Source organism: Ooceraea biroi, chromosome 4 (genome assembly GCF_003672135.1).
Source record: "Ooceraea biroi isolate clonal line C1 chromosome 4, Obir_v5.4, whole genome shotgun sequence".
NCBI classification, from domain to species: domain Eukaryota; kingdom Metazoa; phylum Arthropoda; class Insecta; order Hymenoptera; family Formicidae; genus Ooceraea; species Ooceraea biroi.
The window spans coordinates 10,078,844-10,098,948 of NC_039509.1; the positions used below are offsets into that span (position 1 = coordinate 10,078,844).

Genomic DNA, 20,105 nt, shown 5'->3' on the forward strand with positions numbered 1-20,105 from the left:
CAGACAATCTATAACTCGCAATCCCTTCAGCGTATAGTCCGATATAGGCTTAATGGATCCATCGATCGCCACGGTTCACCCGGATCTATCCGCGTATCACCGCGGGATTTATTCAACGCGATTATTCTCGCGGCGAAGCCCCGAGCACCTGTTCACCGACGAGTGAAATACACGAGCGACAGGGAAGCAGAGCACTTCCGGTCTTCGTGACGGCGCGTTGCGGAAGGCGATGAAGGAGGTGCGCAAGGACGAAACGCAAATAAATGCTTTCCGCAGCGAAGAGCGAGCGACGCAATCGAGAAAAATAGCATCTCCGGACGCGCGCATACGCCAAGCTCGACGACGACGAGGGGGATGAAAATTTGTCGCCCGTTCCCCGGGGAAAACGCGCAGAGTTGCCACCAAAGTGCCCCCTCCCCCTACTCCTCCTCCCCTAACTCGCCGTCCGCCCGTTCGAAGCTCGGAAATTCCCGGCGCGGCGATATCCGTGTTGCAGCTCGCCGAAAAATGCAGTCGGAAGAAAACGGTCGTTGCGTTTATGCGCGGAAAGTTCCCGCTGCTATCCACCCACCCTCGGGAGGACGGGGGTGACGACCATGAATTTTGATGGATCCCTTTGCCCGCTCCTTCGTACTTCCACCCCCCGCGGGTCTTTCGCCCGAAACGACGTTGATTTGCATTATGCAATTTACGCTCGCGCGCGGTTTGGGATGCACGCGAAAAATGATGAAACCCATTTCTCGCCGATGTGTGTTCCGACCCTTCGCCCTCCCATCCTCCACTTTCCAGCTCTGCGGCCCTTATTTATTTTTTTATTATCGCCACGATCGTAAAATCCGCGCGCGTCGCTCTAAATTAAACTGCGATGCGTGCGATCGTCCTTGAATATGCGCGTGCATGGATACGTACGATCCCGCGGAACCAGAAATGAGCGCAGATGAGCAGTTATTACGGGAATGTCTCCGTTGAGCGGGGAATAATTTTTAATCGGGCGCTGGATCGAATTCCTCCTGTAATGTTAAACGCAAATATAGAAGTAAAATTATAAAGACTATTTCTGTTCTTTAATGACAGCTTCTCGATGTTTTAATATTATACCTCGACCGATCGATGTGATGATCGGAGACTGTTTGTCTGCCATTCTGTTCCGCGTGTCCGCTTCGTCGCCGCGCGAGTACGATCAAACTGTGGAAACTGCGGAAACTGCGGAAACTGCAGGAAAGCGCGCTCATTCCGATGCTCAACGAAATTCTAATGTAAACGAGCCTATTTGTATTCTCTCCGTTATCGTGCGCGACGATGGCCGCGCGCGCTTTCGAAATTTCTTTCGTAACGAAAGGCACGGCGCAAAGGAAAGGCATTACGTGGCTCTCGCTGCTTGAGCCCCGCAATTCCGGGCAAGCATCAATTAGAGAAGTACTTCGGCTACTCGAGTTCCCAGACGCATAAACTGTCTCAGATCTCTAACAAAAGAACGCCTGTGAACGTTTTTAGTTTCTCTAAGATACGTCCAAATAATATCATCCGAATCTCGCGGTACCGATTAACGGCGCGTTCCATGATTGATGTGAACGCGAGAAATTAGTGGCGAAAATACACTCTGTACTCGCACACGAGCACAGTAAACGATCTACTCGTCACGGTCAGTTCACTTCGGAGAACGTTTTCTAATGTCTTTCTGACGAAAGAATTAGGAAGCTAATTACCGCGTCTCGCGTGCAGCAGCGCGGACATTTTCACGCTCGCGAGAACGCGGCGACGATCCCGATCCCGCGCGATAAAGGAGACAAGAAAAGCAGAAGGGAGGAAAGCAACGGGAGAGGGTGTTGGTAACACAGGTACACGCGACGTGAGACGCGTGCACGGAGTGAATGGAGGCTTCCTACCTGATGTGGCTGCGGGGTGTCGGGGACGGGCTCCGAGGCTATTAGCCAGCTGTGCTTACAGGGCGCATAAGCGCAACCGCCACCTCCGAGCTGCGCCGGCTTTGTCTCTGCATCCTGGGGAAAAAGCAGAAAAACGGCGAGATGAGTTCTGAGCTCGCGCAAACAAGCCCTCGGGCGCAAATGCGCCTCGCAATTCCTTCGGTTACGCGCCGAACGAGAAACTCGCGTCGAGTCCGAGCGGATTTGCTTGACCTTTTTAATGTTAATACAATAGATTAATGTCGCAAAAGCGGGGAGATTAAGTAAACGACGACGCTCGAGGCTTATGTCGCTCGCAACTTTATATTGGATTTCATGTTTCATGCAATGCGCAACGTCGGCATCGGCTCGGCTCGGCTCGGCTCGGCTCGGCTCGGCTCGGCGCGGCGCGTCCTGAAACCGCCACCGCGATAAATTATTTATGTCGAGACACTTTGTCTTCGTCCGCTTTTCCGAAGGATAGAGACGTGGAGAGGCACGCTGTGCTGCGGGTGTCGAGAAAAACGAAATGGTGAGCGAAAATCGCGTCGATCTCGGCGGATTCTCTCTCGTCGCGCTCTCTGCGAACGATCGTTTCGCAGTTTGCATTATTTTGCGTCATCTTGCATCGCGAATTTTCGTAATTCGCAAGAGAAGATCGTATCGAGCTGTTTTTGGAAACAAAAAAACATCTCTTCACACGAGTAAGAATAACGCTATGCACTCAATTAATGATAAATAACGTGGAAAGCGTTCGGCTACAAGGTGAAGCGCTGAAATCAATATACCAGATATCCGCCGCATCCCTGAATATTCGGCAGCGGGACCCGGGAAGAGTAAGAGGGGAGTGAAGAACGCCGCCGGCGCTGGGGCGCGTCGCGTTTAATTGCTGTACGGGGGTGACGTTTGTCGAAGGCGCTGCGGCGGGCGCGTGGCGAAGAAACATAATACACACCGAAACGGGGTGTGTGTACGTGCCGGGAATTCGGCTTACCGGCTGCTTACTGCCAGGGTGGCGCTTACGGAACCATTAATAACGCACGAGAGGGTAATTTCCCACTCCGAGAGAGAGAGAGAGAGAGAGATCGATGCTTCCTCTCTCTCACTCTCTCGGGCCTTTTGCTGGGCGCTGGATGCTCGCGCGGCGGGACGCAATGAAGGGCCATCAATTACTCGTTGGACCCCGCGCGATCGAATGAAGCTATTAAGACGGCCGGGCGTTACCGACGCCGAGCTCGTAATCCCCGTTACGGCTTTTCTCCTCGCGGACGCTTTGCTCCTTTTCCGCACGCCGATACGAAACGACTTAATAGTCGACCGCGGATAAGGATCGAGGATCCCACTTATTCGCGCTCTGAATGGCCGCTTTTTGTCACCAACACCCTTCGAACGATAAAAATCGCCCGCGAGGAGGATCCGTGCATTAATTAGACGATGACTCGCGCGTGTCTATCGTCTTAATTAAGCGCGCGTCAATCGTCCTTGGATTCCGCGCGTCTTCCGTGAGCGGCCGCGGGAAACGCACCAGTGAATGACCGGGATATTCTGCCGGATATTCTCTCGGGTGATGGAGAATTCCAGCCGAGAGAACGCGTTATCACTCCCCTTAAATGTCGACGCGGCGGAAAACGGATCCGAAGCGTGCTCGCGCGCGCCACGTGACGATCAATCTGCATTTCCGCGTTTTCGAGTACACCTCCGGCAACGAATTCCCGACCGACTGACGTCGATTGAACAGCGAGGATAATTCCGCGAGGGGCTGATGATTAGTGAAAAGACCGGAACGTATTTCAAGCTACGGCGGCGGCAGCGGCGGTGCATCGATTTATCTGCGCGCGAACGATGAGGCAGCGAATTTATAGGATTATCGATCGCAAACTTGTCAACGTCAGTCCGTTACCGTGTATTTGAGCTCTCCAAACCGAGCAAACGTTCCGTTTACATTTTTCCGAAGCGCGGCCGGCGCGCACAATCGCCAGCCTCGGCATCGTTGCCTCCATTGTTCGCGCGCAGGTTCTCGCGCGCTCTCAGCCTCACTCCTCCGCCCGTGGATCTCTGCGCCCACCCCGGGACTCCCCTCGCTCGCAATTTGTATCTGCCTCCGTTCTCGACCTGCTGTGTTATTAACCAAAACCAGACTGAGCGGGATACCATTCACGGCGTGCTGCCCACGGTCCGATAAATCTTGCTGCAAAAACGGAGCGTGAGCGAGCGGCCGCGCGCTGGAAATGTCGACCGAGCTGTAATAGGCGCAAATAAGGCGCGCTCCTGTGAAATTCGATTGTTACGATCCTCCACGACGTGGACCACCGATCGAGCTCCACGCGATTCGGAAGTAGATCCGGTTTGTTGATAAGGACTCTGGGGAACTCTGGGAAACACAGCTGATACACGCTCAATTGATGATCATGTCAATCGCGATTCCTGAGAAATCATTACCGAGATCATTTTGGCGAACGAACGAAAGGGGCATGCGACACGCGATGCGATGCTCGCCTGCTTCAGTATCGAACGTACTTTCAAGTATCGGTCACCCGCGATTGGAGAAGCGCCCGCTGTATACGCTGTTTACAAGTTGGCGGAATCCCCGCGGCGCAATTACGGGAAACGAGGGGGTGTGCACGTCGAGGAGCGGGATCCGCAATCGTGACTCAGATCGTCGTCGTTGGAGGAAATTAGATCACGTCGGGTGATTCAATTAGGCGAGCGAGCGTAAAAAGATGACGAATTTGCGGTCGCGCCACGACAGCACGAGAAAGAAGTCATTCTCCTTCTCTATCCCCCTCTCTTTTTCTCGTTCTCGTTGAATCGCAACGCGCTCGATTCGTTTCCCCGTTATTTTCCGCGACCGCGCCACTCGCGATGCCATATCCCCGCCTCCCACCTCCCCCCCGAATAAATTTAAATGTCCTCGGAACTCTCGCTGACTCAGGAAAGTGCGGCGAATCTCCGCTATCCCGAAGACGGCACAACGACACGCGACTACGACTTTTCTAAATTTGCGTGTCTAAAAATTGCATCTTGCGCCGTAAGAGAAACGTCGCGACAACCAGAGGAGAATAAAAACTCTGCCGTTTTCCTTGCAACGTATTCTCCGCGGCATATTCTCCGAGAACGAATCAACGTCGTACTGAATACTGACCATTTCCGAGACGTTTAATTTTTACACGCAGGGGCTCTTTAATGTCTCGTTGAGCTTCGTTGGAGTACACGTAAATTTACGTGCGAGAATACGCGCGCGCGGGCGGCGGATAAGTGGAAGTAACGAGACAGTGAGATGAAATACTGCTGGGATGAGGTCGGTAGCACACGGATCGGCCGGGTGAGAAATGGGTGGACCAACAGAGGGTGGACTCGAAAGGGTGAAACGCTTTTAGCCGGCCGCCGCTGCCACCGCAGCCCGTTCTTTCACCGCGCTCGATTAATTACTAGAGTTCAGCGCGAAAACATCGGCTGGTTTGTTCATCGAACAAACTTATCAGTCTTACTTACGACTGCTTTTTCAACATCTTCGAAATCAGAATCTTCGTAATTAAGATCAAACGAATCGCGCACTCGACTTGACTCTGCGTGCTTGAAGCGCGAATATCAGCCAAGTCCACGACGAGATCGACAACGGAAGTTGCATTCTGAATTCTCAACTGGCGGTTTTCTCCTCGACAAGAAGTCGGTAACACGCCACGACGAGAGAGAAAACACGCTTCGCGGAGTCACTTAAGCTACTTGTACATGCGCGGCGTGGAATATCCATGACGTTCCAGCAATTACAAATTCGCAGTTATGTAGTTGGTCAGTATCGGCGTCATCATTATCATCGTCTTCGTCGTCGTAAGGGAAGCCGGTCAAGGCCCTAACACAGTCACGCCAATTACGTCGTAGCAGCGCGACGCGGTCCCTTCGAATCCCTTTGAGGGATTCCCAGGGAGGCCGAATTAGTCGATCGCATTTTGCTCTTTAGCAAAACGACGGGGGAGAGAGGCAGAGACCGCGCGAGAATCTCGACTCGGCTCGACGATAACGAACCGCATGAGCGAGAACGAGCAGAGAGGCGGGCCGCCTTAATTGGTTCCACTAGAAGATCCACAGGTACCCCGCACAACTTACGATTGCTCCATCTGCGATCCGCGGCCAGCCCGGGGTCGTGAACTCTCGCAAGAGAGTTCCCCGGCACTCCTGATAACCACCCTGTGACCTTTTCAGGTAGATTTTTCATCCCTCCGGCAGGAGGAATTCCGCGAGTAAAGAAAGATTTCGTCTCGCGAGTTCGTGGACAAAGTGTCTTGTCAAATTTTTGCATTTGCATTTTGCCTTTCAATTTTACAAAATTTATGTTGTAAACAGAGTCCCGTTTCTTTAGAAAGCTCTGAAGGAAATATTAGAAATATATAATATATTCATTATTATTTTCTCATAAATTTCAATAATTATTATTAACAGCGCATTTCCTCGTCATGGAGAGCACTTCCGAAACGCTCGATCGCCAACGCGTGCGTTGTCCACGAACTTGGAGAACATCGAATGCATGACATCACTCGACCTCGCATCTCCGTCGCTCTATTGCCGAGTCTCGCACGCCCATGCGGTTAGGTAATACTTAATGGGTTACATACGCGCGTAAATACGCGCAGCCTCGTTACCGCGCGGTCGTCGGCGTCGAGCAGCGTCGAGTGTGAGGAAGGATCAATCTCGAGGGAAATATAATTCAATTGCGGTGTCATCCGATTTACCGGCGCGTGGTTTCACTGAGAAAACAGCGCATTGCAGCGCAGTCGTCGACGAATCTGCAAACGAACTCCTTACTTCCAAAACGCGTTCTCTGGGTCGACCAAGCGCGTACAATTGATCACGTTACGATGTTGCACATTGCGCCGGATGCAACGTGATCGTTGAAAATCCGGATGGAAAATGTCCAATATGCACAGAGAGAAAGAGAGAGAAAATCAAAACACAGAGGCAACATGTTGACTCGAGGCGAAAGGGAAACAACGTACACCGAGAATCGAATTGACAAAGTTACAAATTTCACAGCACGTTGTCGCGGCCGCGAACCAGAGTGATAAAACATCGGCGGATTTATCGGCGTGAGTGGCGTTAATTACTTCGCGGCTTGGACGCAAATTAGTTGCTCGTTGCAGCCATAGTTGCCATAGTAAATCGAGTGCGTTTGTATCAGGCGTCAGCCTCGGTATCAAATCGCGGCGATTCGAGGTCCCCAAATGTAGGTCGCCTACAATGCGACGACACGCGCACGGCTGTAAATTACGCAGATTTGCACAAATGTCCCAAGGTAAACGACGAATCTGCCACATTCAGAATCCCATGAGAATCCGTTTGTCGCAACAATAATCTTCCGCATAAGCAGAATCGGCGAAAGGGAATGCAGCTGTTTGCATCCTTCGTTGTACAACTCGTCGCAATTACGATCGAGTAAGCTAAAGAGGAGGAGCGAAGAGGAGCATCGCCCGCGGCGATCCTCGTTTGTGCCTCTCTCTATCTCTCTCTTTCTCTCGTTCTGTGTATGTATATATAATATGTTATAATAGCGCGGATACTTTTATGAGAGCGATACACGTCGCGCAGATCCGCGCGAGCGCTCGCGATGAATCGCGCCGCTGTTTCTACCGCCGTTTCATTCCCTTTGTGCCTGTAAATGGATGCACCTGAGCGAGTGCATTTACGGCGGCTCGAATATCTGAATATTCCTGCGAACTTTTCCACTTTTCGCGGGAGATATCCCGCGGCGTATTTCCTGTTCTTTTAATTAAAAAGTTTCGCGCTCGAGATGGAACTCCGGGGGCAACGAGATTCCTGTTGATCGTCTATTAAGTAAACTTATCGAACGAGATCGCGACGTAATCCCAGTTACAAAGAACCGCGACTTGTTAATCCCGTACACAACAGCTCGGGACGATTCATATTCACAATGTACAAAAAAAAGAAGAAATTTTTTTGCAAGTAAAAAAATACAGCCGATTATTAAAATTAAAGACATGTATTATGTCGCAAGATTTATCGATCATCCGGCAAGATCATCCGGTCGACAAGCGGAGGGATGAAAAATCGATTTAACGAAGGGACTGTTAGCAAATCGGATACGCCGGAGTGGATCGCGGCGGAAAAAGGAAGAAGAAATAAACTCGGGCTGCGATACGCGGGGCGCGGGAGGGAAGATTGGATCGGTGCCGACGTTCCATCGACGACGGAGGGAAGTTGAATGAGACTGCCAGAGCAACGATGACGATGGGAGAGGAGAAAGAAGAGGCGGAGGAGGAAGAGAAGGAAGAGGAAGAGCAGAAGGAAGTTGCAGCGAGCCCCCGGGCCAAGGGGTAGTCAAGGGGAACGGAGAAATTCCCTCCCTCTCGAAAATCGAGAGCACGGCGCTTGGCGGCTCGTTAGAAGTCATCCCCTCCCCCTCTTTCTCCGCCCCCACCGTGAGGTAATATCCCTCCAATTTCGTGAATAACCCCGACGATGGGGTGAAGTCGCGCGCGCCCGAGATGCAACGCTCGACGAATCCATTACGTCACCGTGAGGCGGAGAGGAAGCTCGGCGTGTGCTCACGTAACATCCCCCGTCGGCCAAGTGATTATATTTATTTCAAGGGATCGATACGCTGCGCACACCCCTCGCGCGGTCACTGGTTGAGATTTATCCTCGTGCCGGATTTATTTCCCCGCGCGAAGATGCAGCGGAATCGCGCGCTCCGCAGGAGGGTTGCAACTCGAATCGGAGCACAGCGAATTTCGCGGAGTCTGATTTCGGGTGCTGTCATGCTGGCAAAGCTGGAACGATAGTCCGCTCGCGCGCGCGAGAATCGTCGAGCGGACGAGGCGAGAGGGAGGAACCCCGTCCCACGGTTTCACGTACCTGACCTGACGTCACCGGTTATTTATGCACCGTCGAGTAACGGCTGCTCGCCGGTTTCGTCGACCGCCTAAGAATACACTCCACTCCTCTCTCTCTCTTTCTCTCTTTTTCTCCTCTTTCCTCCTCCTACTCTCGCGCCGCCTCTCCGTTCGTTATTTTCACACGCGCGAGACTCACTTCGGACGCGAGAGACAGTGCGGCTGGCACTCTCGATCGACCCCCATCGTTACTCAAGCCGAAAACGCGAACGACATTGCACGAAACCCTTAAAATCTCGAATGACACTTGTCCACTCAATTTCCGAAATTGTATTAAATATATTTGGGAAATATTTCTAATGAATTTTATGTAAATGATACGTTAGTCTTCCAACAGCATTAAAAATATTTTCTCACACTTTTTCAACGTTCTGCTACGTCATGAGACAGTTATATAATTAATGTAAAATAACTTAACAACGTACGTAATTCTAGCTTTTGTCTAAAAGATTCATTGATCTCGTGTGCCCATTACATTTTACACTCCGATATATTTAAATGCTTATTTATCCCGACACAAACAAGTTCACGCACGCACGCACGCCTTTCCGCTTCCTCCGAAGCGTGGCGAGCAGATTGACAACTATTCGAACGTTCGGGCATTTGCGAATCGGTCAAACAGCTCGAACTTGAAGCCCGAGCGTTCCTATTCCGAGCTATTCGACCACGTAATTCGTTCGTACGTGTGTCTGAATCCTGATTGAAATCGCCGTGTGTGAAAAGCGTGCCTGTGGATCGTAATTAATGCGATGAGGCTGCAGCGTGCGCCGCAAATGTCGCGCGCTTAACCGTTCCGCAATTGTAGCCGTCGCGAGCGCGTGTGTGCGAGAGAGAAAAAGAGAGAGAGAGGAGAACTCGGCCTTGATTACATATTATATTATCGCGAAAATGTCGGACTCGATCGGCCAGAGATTAATTCTGTCGGCTCGCAACGCCGACACAGCGAATTCCCTTCGTCAAGCAAGGTCAGTGCCGTGCACCGCTCGCGATGTCATGGGATTTTTTATTTCGTAATTACATCGGACATCGTCAGGTTCGCGACTCCGATCGGATTGAGTTCGTGCAGCCATTAAATTATTTCCAGACGAATCTCACGATATGCGAGACATCGCTATTCCTCGATGTGTGTGCACTCGCGCGAGAAGCGCCTCGGTGTACACGTGCCATCGAATACCGCCCGATAAAACGCCAAACACGTCGACTGCGTTGATATCAGCGGATACGTGTACCGTTCTCCTCAGTCTCGCGTTCTTATTGCCGATCCCCGGGACGCAATAAAAATTCCCCCGAGCATGTAAATCTGTCGGGACACCCGCGCGCGCATAACGTTGCACACGCGAGAGTGCCGACCACGCTGTCACGCGATACGTCAATAACGAGAATTATTAACGCTTACGTACGTGTGCGAGGCGGCACGCGATGCCAGGAGGCAATCGGCGCATGTTAAATCAACACGAGCCGGCACTCGCGGAGGCTCCGAAACGGGCGCGATCTCATGCAGTCACAGAGTTCACAGGACTGCCGAATCGAAATCAGACATCGCGTCATCAAGAAATCAATTTTCGCTTCGAGACGCTCGATTGTTTGGGCCACATACGTACCGACGTGTCCTTTGTATGTTTATAAGTTGCTTTAAATCGTCGTGTCTCTCGGTATCCGCCTTTTCGCACGTGATTGCACGGTCGATTCCGCAGTAAAACGATCGGTCGTCAGGTAAGAAGCAAATGAAGGGATCTCCTTCCTCTCTAGTCGCGAGAGACTCGCGACGAACGAGGAAATTCGCGCGATTTATGCACGCCGACAGGCAAAAGCTATATTAACGCTCACCTGCAGGCTCATAATCGGCCGTCGACCACGTCGGAAGAGATTATCGTAAATTCCATCATTTGCCGGAGTCGTCGAATGCTCTCATTCTCTCTTTTTCTCGCTTTCTCTCTCTCTCTCTCTCTCTCTCTCGTGCCAAGTTCAACCCGCCGCCGATATCGAGCTTCGGGATTTACTCGCGCGGGAATGGAGTCTGGAATTACGCGCAATGTAAAACGCGCACCCCTGCTTCGTACAAATTCCACTCTCTCTGTCTCTCTTTTTTCCTCGCCATTTTCCCGTTTTTCCAGGCCCAGGCTCTCGCGGTGTTTTCCTTTGTTTTCTCGTCCTCCTTCCGTGCTTTTCGCGTTTCTCCTTTCCCGTTCCGGCGCGGCGCGCGACCGTTTGCGCGCGGATAAAAGCAACGACGACGACGACGACGACAACGACGACGACTGCGAGGAACGAGAACCGCGCGAATTTACGCGACCGCGATTTATGAGCCTTTTAGTCGCCGAAGATCGAATACTCGTGCCTTTTAAACATACAGTTTAGAGGAAAAAAGGAAAGTGCTATTCGTGCTCCATTCGCGAGCGTTTCGTTTCTGGGAGAACGCGCGACTCGAACTCTGCGAAAATTCAGAGCCGCTTGTAGCATAAATATATTTATACAACCTATTGAATTTTCACGTATTACGCGAATGCACTTCGAGACGCCAACTGTCTAAATCACTGTTCTTGATTTCGCGTTTACATATTGAAAAACAAAACAAGCAGTTGTCCGTCCCTCCCAGAGCGTTCAACAAATATCCGAGATGTATCTAAGATCGACGTCTCGCTGGACCGTAAAGCGTGCGACATCCGGTCGAGTAATGAGCGAGACGATTTCGTTATTCCGTTGTGGTCAGGTTTGCGGTTCGCTACTCCGTCGTCGGTAGTCGCGAGCCGAGAGCCAAGAGAGCCTGTCCGACGCACGGCGCCGGCTTGCAAATCGACATTATTCCGAAAGCTGGCCAGCAGCCAGCAGCAATGCCACATTCCCTCGAATCGGTATTTTAATAAGCGCGTCCCGCGGCGCGAGAGCGGCGAAATCGCACAACGACTCTCGCTTCGACCGTGAATGCGCGATCGGGAAAGTACAATGCATTTGGAACGACGAGAGGATTCTGGCACACGATTGGATTCACGCTTGAATGTCTGAAAATCTGCGACTGTTAGGTATTTTTCGAGTATCTTGGTGGGTGTTATGGTGGGTGTTTATGGTAGCCCGACGCGTTTCTCGTGTGAAAACGTATCATGATTACTGCAAAGGATAAGGATAGCGTCTCGGTGTAACGATTGGCGAATATCGTAACGCGATTTGGGTACTGTATTACCGCTCATTAATGTGCTAATCCGCAGAATTTCATTTCGACGAAGTGTAGGAATAGTTCGCTCACAGCGTACGGTGCATGGACCACTTTCCCTGCGAGCCGAAAACTTGGATATTGCTGGACAAGAGTTACAAAGTGCCTCTCGATAGCCACGTTCTCGAGATAACCATTGGCGTGTGCCCAATCATCTCTCTCGTTCTCTCTCTCTAGCTTTGTAGATTCGTTATGCGTACAACGAATCTCGGCCGATCGATACCCCGCCTCCTTCTGATCTCCGGGAATATTCTCGGGAGCGATATTGTTCCTCGCGTCCCGAACGCTTTTCCGAGTCGCCGTATACGCCCCGCATCCCGATCACCCGTGCAAGGGGAGAAAAACGAGGGAAAGCTTCACCGGGACGTTCTCACACTCACTCTTCCCCCCCCCCCCCGCGCGCGCGTCCCAGCGGAGATTAATATTATTCCTGCCGCGTGCCCGGGCTCATCTCTCGCGCCTCGCCCCCGCCCCTCTTCCTCTCCCTCACCCTCACCCTCACCCTCGATATGCTTATCTATATCGTATTCCGCCAGAATTTCCCGAGGAGGTTCCTCGAAATGACAGAAAACGCGATCAGAATCTGCCGACCGATATTCCCTACATCTTCCCGAAACTAAATCGCAACAGCGCGCGTCTCGCTCTGGAAAACTTGTCCGGAACGAGTCCCGTTCCATGGTCGCGTGAATTCGTGAAAAGCACGTGGCGAAGATTCGCATTTTTCTGATCAATCTTCTCGATCAACACCCCCCTCTCCCCCCGATCTCTCCGAATTCGATCTAATCCGAATTCCAGTTTGGCGACGAGCGATGAATCCGCGACTGTATCAAAACCGCCCGGCGACCTGTCATTCCAGATTCATCCTGGACCATCGTTCCGATAGTAGCAGAAGCAGGAGTATTCCCGACTCTGCGCGTTGCAGGAGCGATTAACAGGGCAAAAATGAAAAAAAGAGAGAGAGACAGAGAAGCACCGCATCCCTCCCAAAATGGAAAATTGGCAGACGTATCCGGCGTCCATCCTGGAAAACCTTGGCGCAACCGCTGTCACGGATAATGGTAGCTGCGGGCGTAACAACCACGTCGAAATTTCCGCCGCTCGCCGCGGCTAATAACGTATGAAATGAGCGCCCCATCGCCCGAAGCGCGTTTTCCGTTCCTCTCTCTTTCTGTCTTTCTCTTATTCTCGTACGCGCGCGTTCTTCCGGCGAGCGTTTATTAATATTGGAAAATCCGCGTATCTCGGCGATCGGAGTACCTTAGTAAATTCCGAAACGGTCCGTTACAACGATCGGCGGTCCGAAATACCGGATGCGGCGCAGCCATCGTATTCCACGCTCCATTTTCTTTCGAATCAGCAAGCAAAGCGAAACGTAGGAATCACCGTCGACGAAATTACCGTAGTAATGCGAGCAGACACTCTGAAAACTGCTCGCTTGTCCCTTTCTTTCGATTTTTATAGACACAAAGTATTGGAGCAAGAAATGTTGGACAAGTGAGTAATGATATCGTGCAAAGGAAGGGAATTCTTTTTTTCTCTGTAGTTTCTGTTCTCTTCAACGTCCGATATTATAATTCCAAACACGCAATGCAATTCCAGGCGAAATAATTCGCGTATTCTGTTTCTTTCCGATATCAATCGAGAGCGGTGGTAAATGAAGCCGACTTGAAACGATCACTAGCTCCATTATTTTCGCGTATTTTCGCGCGGATGGATAGCCCGAAGGTAACTCTGATTTAATTACATCCTCGTAGCAATTACTGAAAATAATACCGTGCCATAAAACAAGGCTGCGCTTTCGTGCGTCCATACAAAATGAAGAGAAAAGAAGGAGACGAGAGAGAGAAAGAGAAAGCGATAGACGGAATGCAACCGGCGCAACGGGAGGCTGAAAATTATTGTCCCCTTATAATATCCTTGATTACGGTTCGATTAGCGAATTCATTCACTCGCTATTCATAAAATTTACGTTTGCGCGAGGCATGGAAATCGAGCGATTGCTCGACGGGTGGCCAGAGGAAGGCGGAGGGAGGAGGAGGAGACAGGAGAAAACAGGTAAAGGACAGGATCGAATTGACGTGCCAACCGTAATGGAATTGTCTGGGCAATGTCGGCACGATTTTCCGCGCGATTCCAATCTCCGTGATCCGCATTCTCTTCGCGCGCGTGCGTTATCGGTTATTATTCTCGCTTAAAAATACAAAAACACAAATCGGACGATATTCAGTTCCGTTTCAGCGATATTCCACGCAAATTTAACTCGACCGTAGTTAAAACGCAACGCGAATTAGCTGCACACGCTCGTATTCTCCCTGCTCTTGCTCTTTTTTTTCATCGCCATTCATCACGAGTTTTAACGTATTTTCGTTCGCGAAATTAAATTCATCGAGGAGCTACGTTATGTTTCTTACTGTTGAGTACGAGTTCGTTGATGCATAAGCATGTATTTATTAGCGATTCCTCGATCGCGTTACAACGCGTTCGCCCATAAACGAGCAGTAAGCTCGGAGCGAAATTGACTTTCATAATTGTAACAATCGAACCGAACATACAACACATAGGTAAACATAAAAATAGAAAACAGAGACAAGCAAGTTCGAGTCATCAGATAGTTACGATAAATTACAGGTGAGTGACGTGTTCTCGTCATGAGACATGTACGTTTTCCTTATTTCGCTTTTATCTGATACCACGCCGACGATAACGGCGTCGTACCGTTAAACCAGCGCCAGACTATTCGTGATTCGTAATTCATATATTTATGAATATAGTGTGGAAGGAAAATTTGTAGATTCGCCATTCGCACTAATTCGCTAGCCGAGCGGTTTTTGACAAAACTCAAAGGACGCGAATCATCACGAATCAATTCATTTAAATTATGAATGATGTATTGCGAATAATGTGGAAAGTTTACACTGACGAATAACGAATTTTTTCAAATGATTCCAATGAATCTCTACGAATCACGAATTGCGAATTACGAATCGCGCATATAGTCTGGCGCTAGCTTAATAAATAAAAGATCGCGTAATTTCAACCGCGGAAAACTTTTCCGAATTAGGCCGAGGAAAAATTTCGCAATCTGTGTCAGCGGCTCTCGACGTCCGTTCGAGCAAACGCCCTCTCAGCTCACTAATATGACCCGAGCCTATTCCGGACTAATTGATCCGCGATACATCCGGCGACGCGATCTCGTCCGTGAAAGACCGTCGCGATTAGATTAAACCCTATAACGACCCGTCGGATATAAAGCGTGGGAAACGGTAGTTTATCCTCTCCCATACGTTATCTGTCTGTGGATATCGCGATGAAACTAGTTTTTCCAGGAAAGCATCAACTTTCTTTCATGTGAAGAAAAGACTCATATTATATATAATACAATAATTGATTTTTACACATATGTGCAGTTATAATTATAGCACTATATTAATATATTATATCAAGAGAAACGTAGTGTTCGTTGACAGTACCGCGCGATCGCGTTCGTCGTTGAAGCTTCCGCTCGATGACTAGCTTCCGCAATGCAGAAGTGCGTTATTCTCGAATCCGACCTCGTTGCACAACTATTAACTCGCGCTTTCACCCATCCATCTATCCATCCATCCGTCCGTCCATCCGTCCGTCCATCCAACCATCCATCTATCCATCCACCCTCGTCCGTTCTTTCGCGCCGCGTCACGTTCTTAACCGCAGGATCGGCAGCCGTACGCCAACGGCGTTGGTCATCAATGCGAATGACAAACCGTCCGTCAAGCCGCAACGTACGGATTACTGGAACCGGTCGGTCGATCCGTTTCTCTTCCTCCGCTTGATGATACGCGCTTTTCGCTTCCGGTTCAGGATTAATTAGCTCCGCGATCTTGTTATGATTCACGGCCGCTGTAACAGTGTTTACTCGCGTACGTATTATTTTCCTCTAAATAACAGGAGCGGGGTGTATTTATGCAGCATTACGTACGTACATCTTCACTGAACAATCTTTGATGAAATAGTTTTCGAGTCGTAGGGGAATGCGTCTTTCTCTCTTGTTCGCGTGTACACAGGGTCAATGATCAATCAATGACGCGCGAGGATCCATCGAGCGTACACGAGCGCATCGTACAACAGCAATCACGCACTCCCGGCGATCGTCGAGTGCGCTCGACTCGTCGAGTGCGTCTGATCTCGCCTAACCGGCGGCGGTCCGGTTTCCAGCACACAAGAGCCTCGTATCCTCGTTCTCGGCGACCTGCCACCCGCTTCTGGGTCAGTAGGTCAGATCGCCGGTACACGCTCGTGTCGGCAAGGTGAAGATATCGATCGCGCGCGCGGCCGGGCGAGCCGCATGCTGACCCAGTAAAGATGTAACATCGCGCGATGGCAAGCGGATGTCACAGCAGATTGCGAGCGCGCGTCGCGACGATCAGGGTAAGTCGTCGTCGGTTCGGTGACATTCCGACACGACGACGAATTAGGAGCCTGTTCGCTCGTTGTCTTGGAGCGACGAGAAGATACAGCGCGCATTTTCTAGAGATCTCAGAGGTAGTGCGATAATACGGTAGTACGAGGAGATAATTTCAGTGGGATGATGATATCCTTTCGTCATCAGTGAGACCTAATGTGTTGGAATTTTGATATACCGCGCTGCATATAATGCAGAAACGTAAGGTGGATTTGATACACCAAGCGCGTGATGTTGTGGATTTTCATGCTCAATCCTGTCGTCAAACTCGATTTCATGACAATCCCGGAGTAAACACGCGCTTCGGAATAAATGCCTTGTATGTGGGTCAGTGGAACAGCGATTCGTGCCGCGTTGAGGAAACAGTAGTGACGCACGATCAAGAAGACACGTGCACGCGGGACCATTACCGAACGCGTTTGTGGAGCAAGGTTGCAAGCGCAAGCTTGGAAGTGCACGCGCAAAAACTGTTGCGGATCGATGCGGCATGTTGTTGTCGAGCGATATCTCGTTTTATTGAAACACTACCCGCCTTGTTACGAGTAAAGTTTCGTTCCAAGCTTGATTATTTTGACTTTGCGGTGAAATTTCAAACGTGAATGAAGAAGCTACTTCATAATCTTCCGTGAGTATAATTCCTTCGTGTTCTCTACTCGACGGAAAACCTGAGGTTTTCGTACTCGTAAATCAGCCCACAACTCCCCCACGAAGTACCGCGTCGTTCCGCGATAAAAGAAGCGTTACCGCGCTGGCGTCCTCGTACATCCTTGCCCGGCAAGCTGGCGAAATAATGAGAGAGAAAGGCGAACCCGAGGTGGTTCCGGGTGCGGAATCGAGTGCAAAGTAACGGACGTTAATGAGAGAAGGTTAGCCGAGGGAGCGGAAGGCGCTGTAAGTGGCAAACTGTTGCGGACCTGTCACGGACGGAAGCCGGGACGAAGATTGGTCGAGATGGAGAGAGAAACGACGGGCGCGCGCGCGATAACGAGATACGGCGCGTATCGCCGGGACCAGAAATTTTCGCGGTGTAAAGCCATTTTTAAAGGACCCCCATTCTCCGGGCTGGTTTTTATCGCGGTTATGCAAAACGGCAACGAGGTCGAGCATTTGCGGCGTGAAAAGAAGCGATTACGCTTCGCGATAAATGTTACAACCCGACCGTCGCGCAGCAACGAAATTGCAGTTTTCGAGAATGGAGAATCCCTGGAAACGCTACCTGAAGCTTCTCGAAGTAATGCATGTTGACCTTTCACCGTTCTGATCGCAGTATCTTTAAAGTGGTTGGGAGATTCGGAAAATCGTCCCGGTTACTGCTAGCGTCTATATCTACATAAAGATTTCACATAAAGAGAATTTGAAATCGTTGAAGCGTTCTCGAAAAACTCGATGATTTCAAACTCAAACTGTTGAAATAGGAAACAGTGATTGAGTGGAGGAGGAATTATTCGTGCGCGCAGGATAACGACAGACATTATATTCAAAAGAGTTTCACCCTGCCTGTTTAACTCATCGGAAAAGCGCTGGATCCGTAGGAAGAAATGAAGAAAGAACTGTGGAAATCAGAGAAGAATGAGGGAAGGTCCAGTAACTTCTTTTTTTCGGGAAACGCGCTATCTCTTAATTGCTATTACACCGAGAAGTCAACTTAGAGTCCAGTATGATTAGTGACTGATATCGGCGATGCGATGCTGATTCATATTGTGGTAACGCGACTTTTGTAAGTCCTCTCGGCATTGGAGACAAACATGTTTTTATGTGTGCTATCTATATATGCCTCTCTCTGTACATGTCTGTTGTGTTTTAAGAGGTAATCATGAGTCTGACGGAGGAGTCACTCGTCATCGTCGAACCGTTACTGATCATATAGCTCTGTACTGTAAATAAATTCGCCAGAACGATCTGTTTCGACATTTCCCGATTTCTATAATTACATCATCTGTCGTTATTTTCCATCCTAAATCCGATAACATATATTACGGATGGAAAGTGTCATCACTCGTCCTTTGAGAATTCAGCAAATGCAGAAAGTTGAAGTCATGGAAGAAGATTGACAAGTCGTAGGAAGCTACGATATTTTCCTCGGCGAAGTGCACATTAAAACCATATTTTTGCAGAAACACACGAAACGTGATACATACAGAATATCTCTGTAAATCTTACAAGGACAAAAATACTATATTTCCCCGAAAATCCATGTGTGTCAGGCATGGCTATTTTCGCGAAGAGAATTTGGCGAGACGAGCAAGTAATATAAATACGTTCTCAAAATGAAAAATTAACTTTCATCGCAAATTATCTTCTAATCGACTTATTATGGAGTGAATCAAAATCCGATGCGATAACCAATGAACGTATCGAGTTTATCAATGGGATAATACGCAGGATGCCCTTCACATGTTATCCGCAATGAAGATACATGAATGTACATGTGGCAAAATCAGGTGTACACCCGATGGAGATTGGAGAGGCGTAATCTTGCGGGGCGATAAGTGTCCGCATAAATACACATATTGCTTCTCGGTAGCACGTGTCCCATGCATTGAGATGATTCAATATCGTATCGCAAGGCGATGCCACCCCCGGGCAAAATTTGTACGATGAGCGCGGTTGAGACAAGAAACGATGGAGCAGCAAGACGACACGGAATCTGCTCATGCGTGCGTGCGTGTGTACCCGATATCTATATTTGCTGTCGGCAAATCATCGTTGCATAATCGAAGTTCCGGATTTGCTCGATTGAATTTCGAATTAATTCAATAAAGTCGTCTGGTTATTCCAGTCGCCATTGGATCGCGGCTGCAAACTGTGCGATTTCCCAATTGCAACACTTTCAAGCAGTTTTACGGGATTTTATTAACTTTGTTACGCCACGCGGAGTCGTCATGTAAGATCCGAGTCTCTCGATGTGGGAAATGTATTTAAAATTGCCCTTCTTGAAAATTACTGCAAGAAATTATCTCATTGTGATCGTTACTCATTTATGAAAGCTACTTCATTGTGATTGTTACTCGTATAAAGCTTCGATTGAGAGAAAAGATCGAAACGTTTGTGTCCACGAAACAGAGACAGAGATAAGAAGCGAGCCTTTCCTTTCTATGACAATTGGACACCTGAAAGACGCGACGCGAACAATCGTGAAATTCCACGGGATCGTTTAGCGCCGTGAAAAACGCCGGGCTGATTTATACGGTTTCCAGTTTACAAGCGACGCTTTCATTTCCGCGGCTGGACCCGAAACGCGGAGAGGTTCCGCGAGTACCGTTCAATTTCCGCGCGACGTTTCAATTTCTGCCGGGCGACGCGCGCCCCTTTCGTATTCAATCGCACCCGCGCAACCCCATCCCAGTCTCGTCCCTCTCCGCCCTATGCGATACATATCGTCGATGCCAGATCCCGCTATTTTCGATCGGTGATGGATTAGCTCTTCCTACACCCAAAACTATCGTGCCCTCTCGACGATCGCAATATACGTTTCCCATCGGAAGCTCAGACTTCCGGTAACGATGAAGAAGAGTGATTTATGGTGGAACTATGTCTCTTCCTGACCCCCTCTTTCTCTCTCTTTCTCCGTTTCTGGAGTAACGCTTAACGTAAGTGAGAGCTTTCAGCCTCTCAAGTTTCCGAGAGAGCGCCGCTATTTTCAGAGA

The 20,105-nt window shown here is 49.7% G+C and overlaps 1 protein-coding gene across 6 annotated transcripts in view; it reads right to left on the bottom strand.

Annotated features, from left to right (window-relative positions):
• The window catches only part of LOC105282665, a 156,109-nt gene that overhangs the window by 61,074 nt on the left and 74,930 nt on the right, over positions 1 to 20,105 (bottom strand). For 5 of the 6 annotated variants that reach the window (XM_026969145.1, XM_026969148.1, XM_026969147.1 and 2 more), the window contains one exon: positions 1,887 to 2,000. The exons of the other annotated variant lie outside the window; for it this stretch is intronic. The gene's annotated coding sequence lies outside the window, so the exon portion shown is untranslated. The remainder of the gene's footprint in view (positions 1 to 1,886; positions 2,001 to 20,105) is intronic. 6 annotated transcript variants of the gene reach the window in all.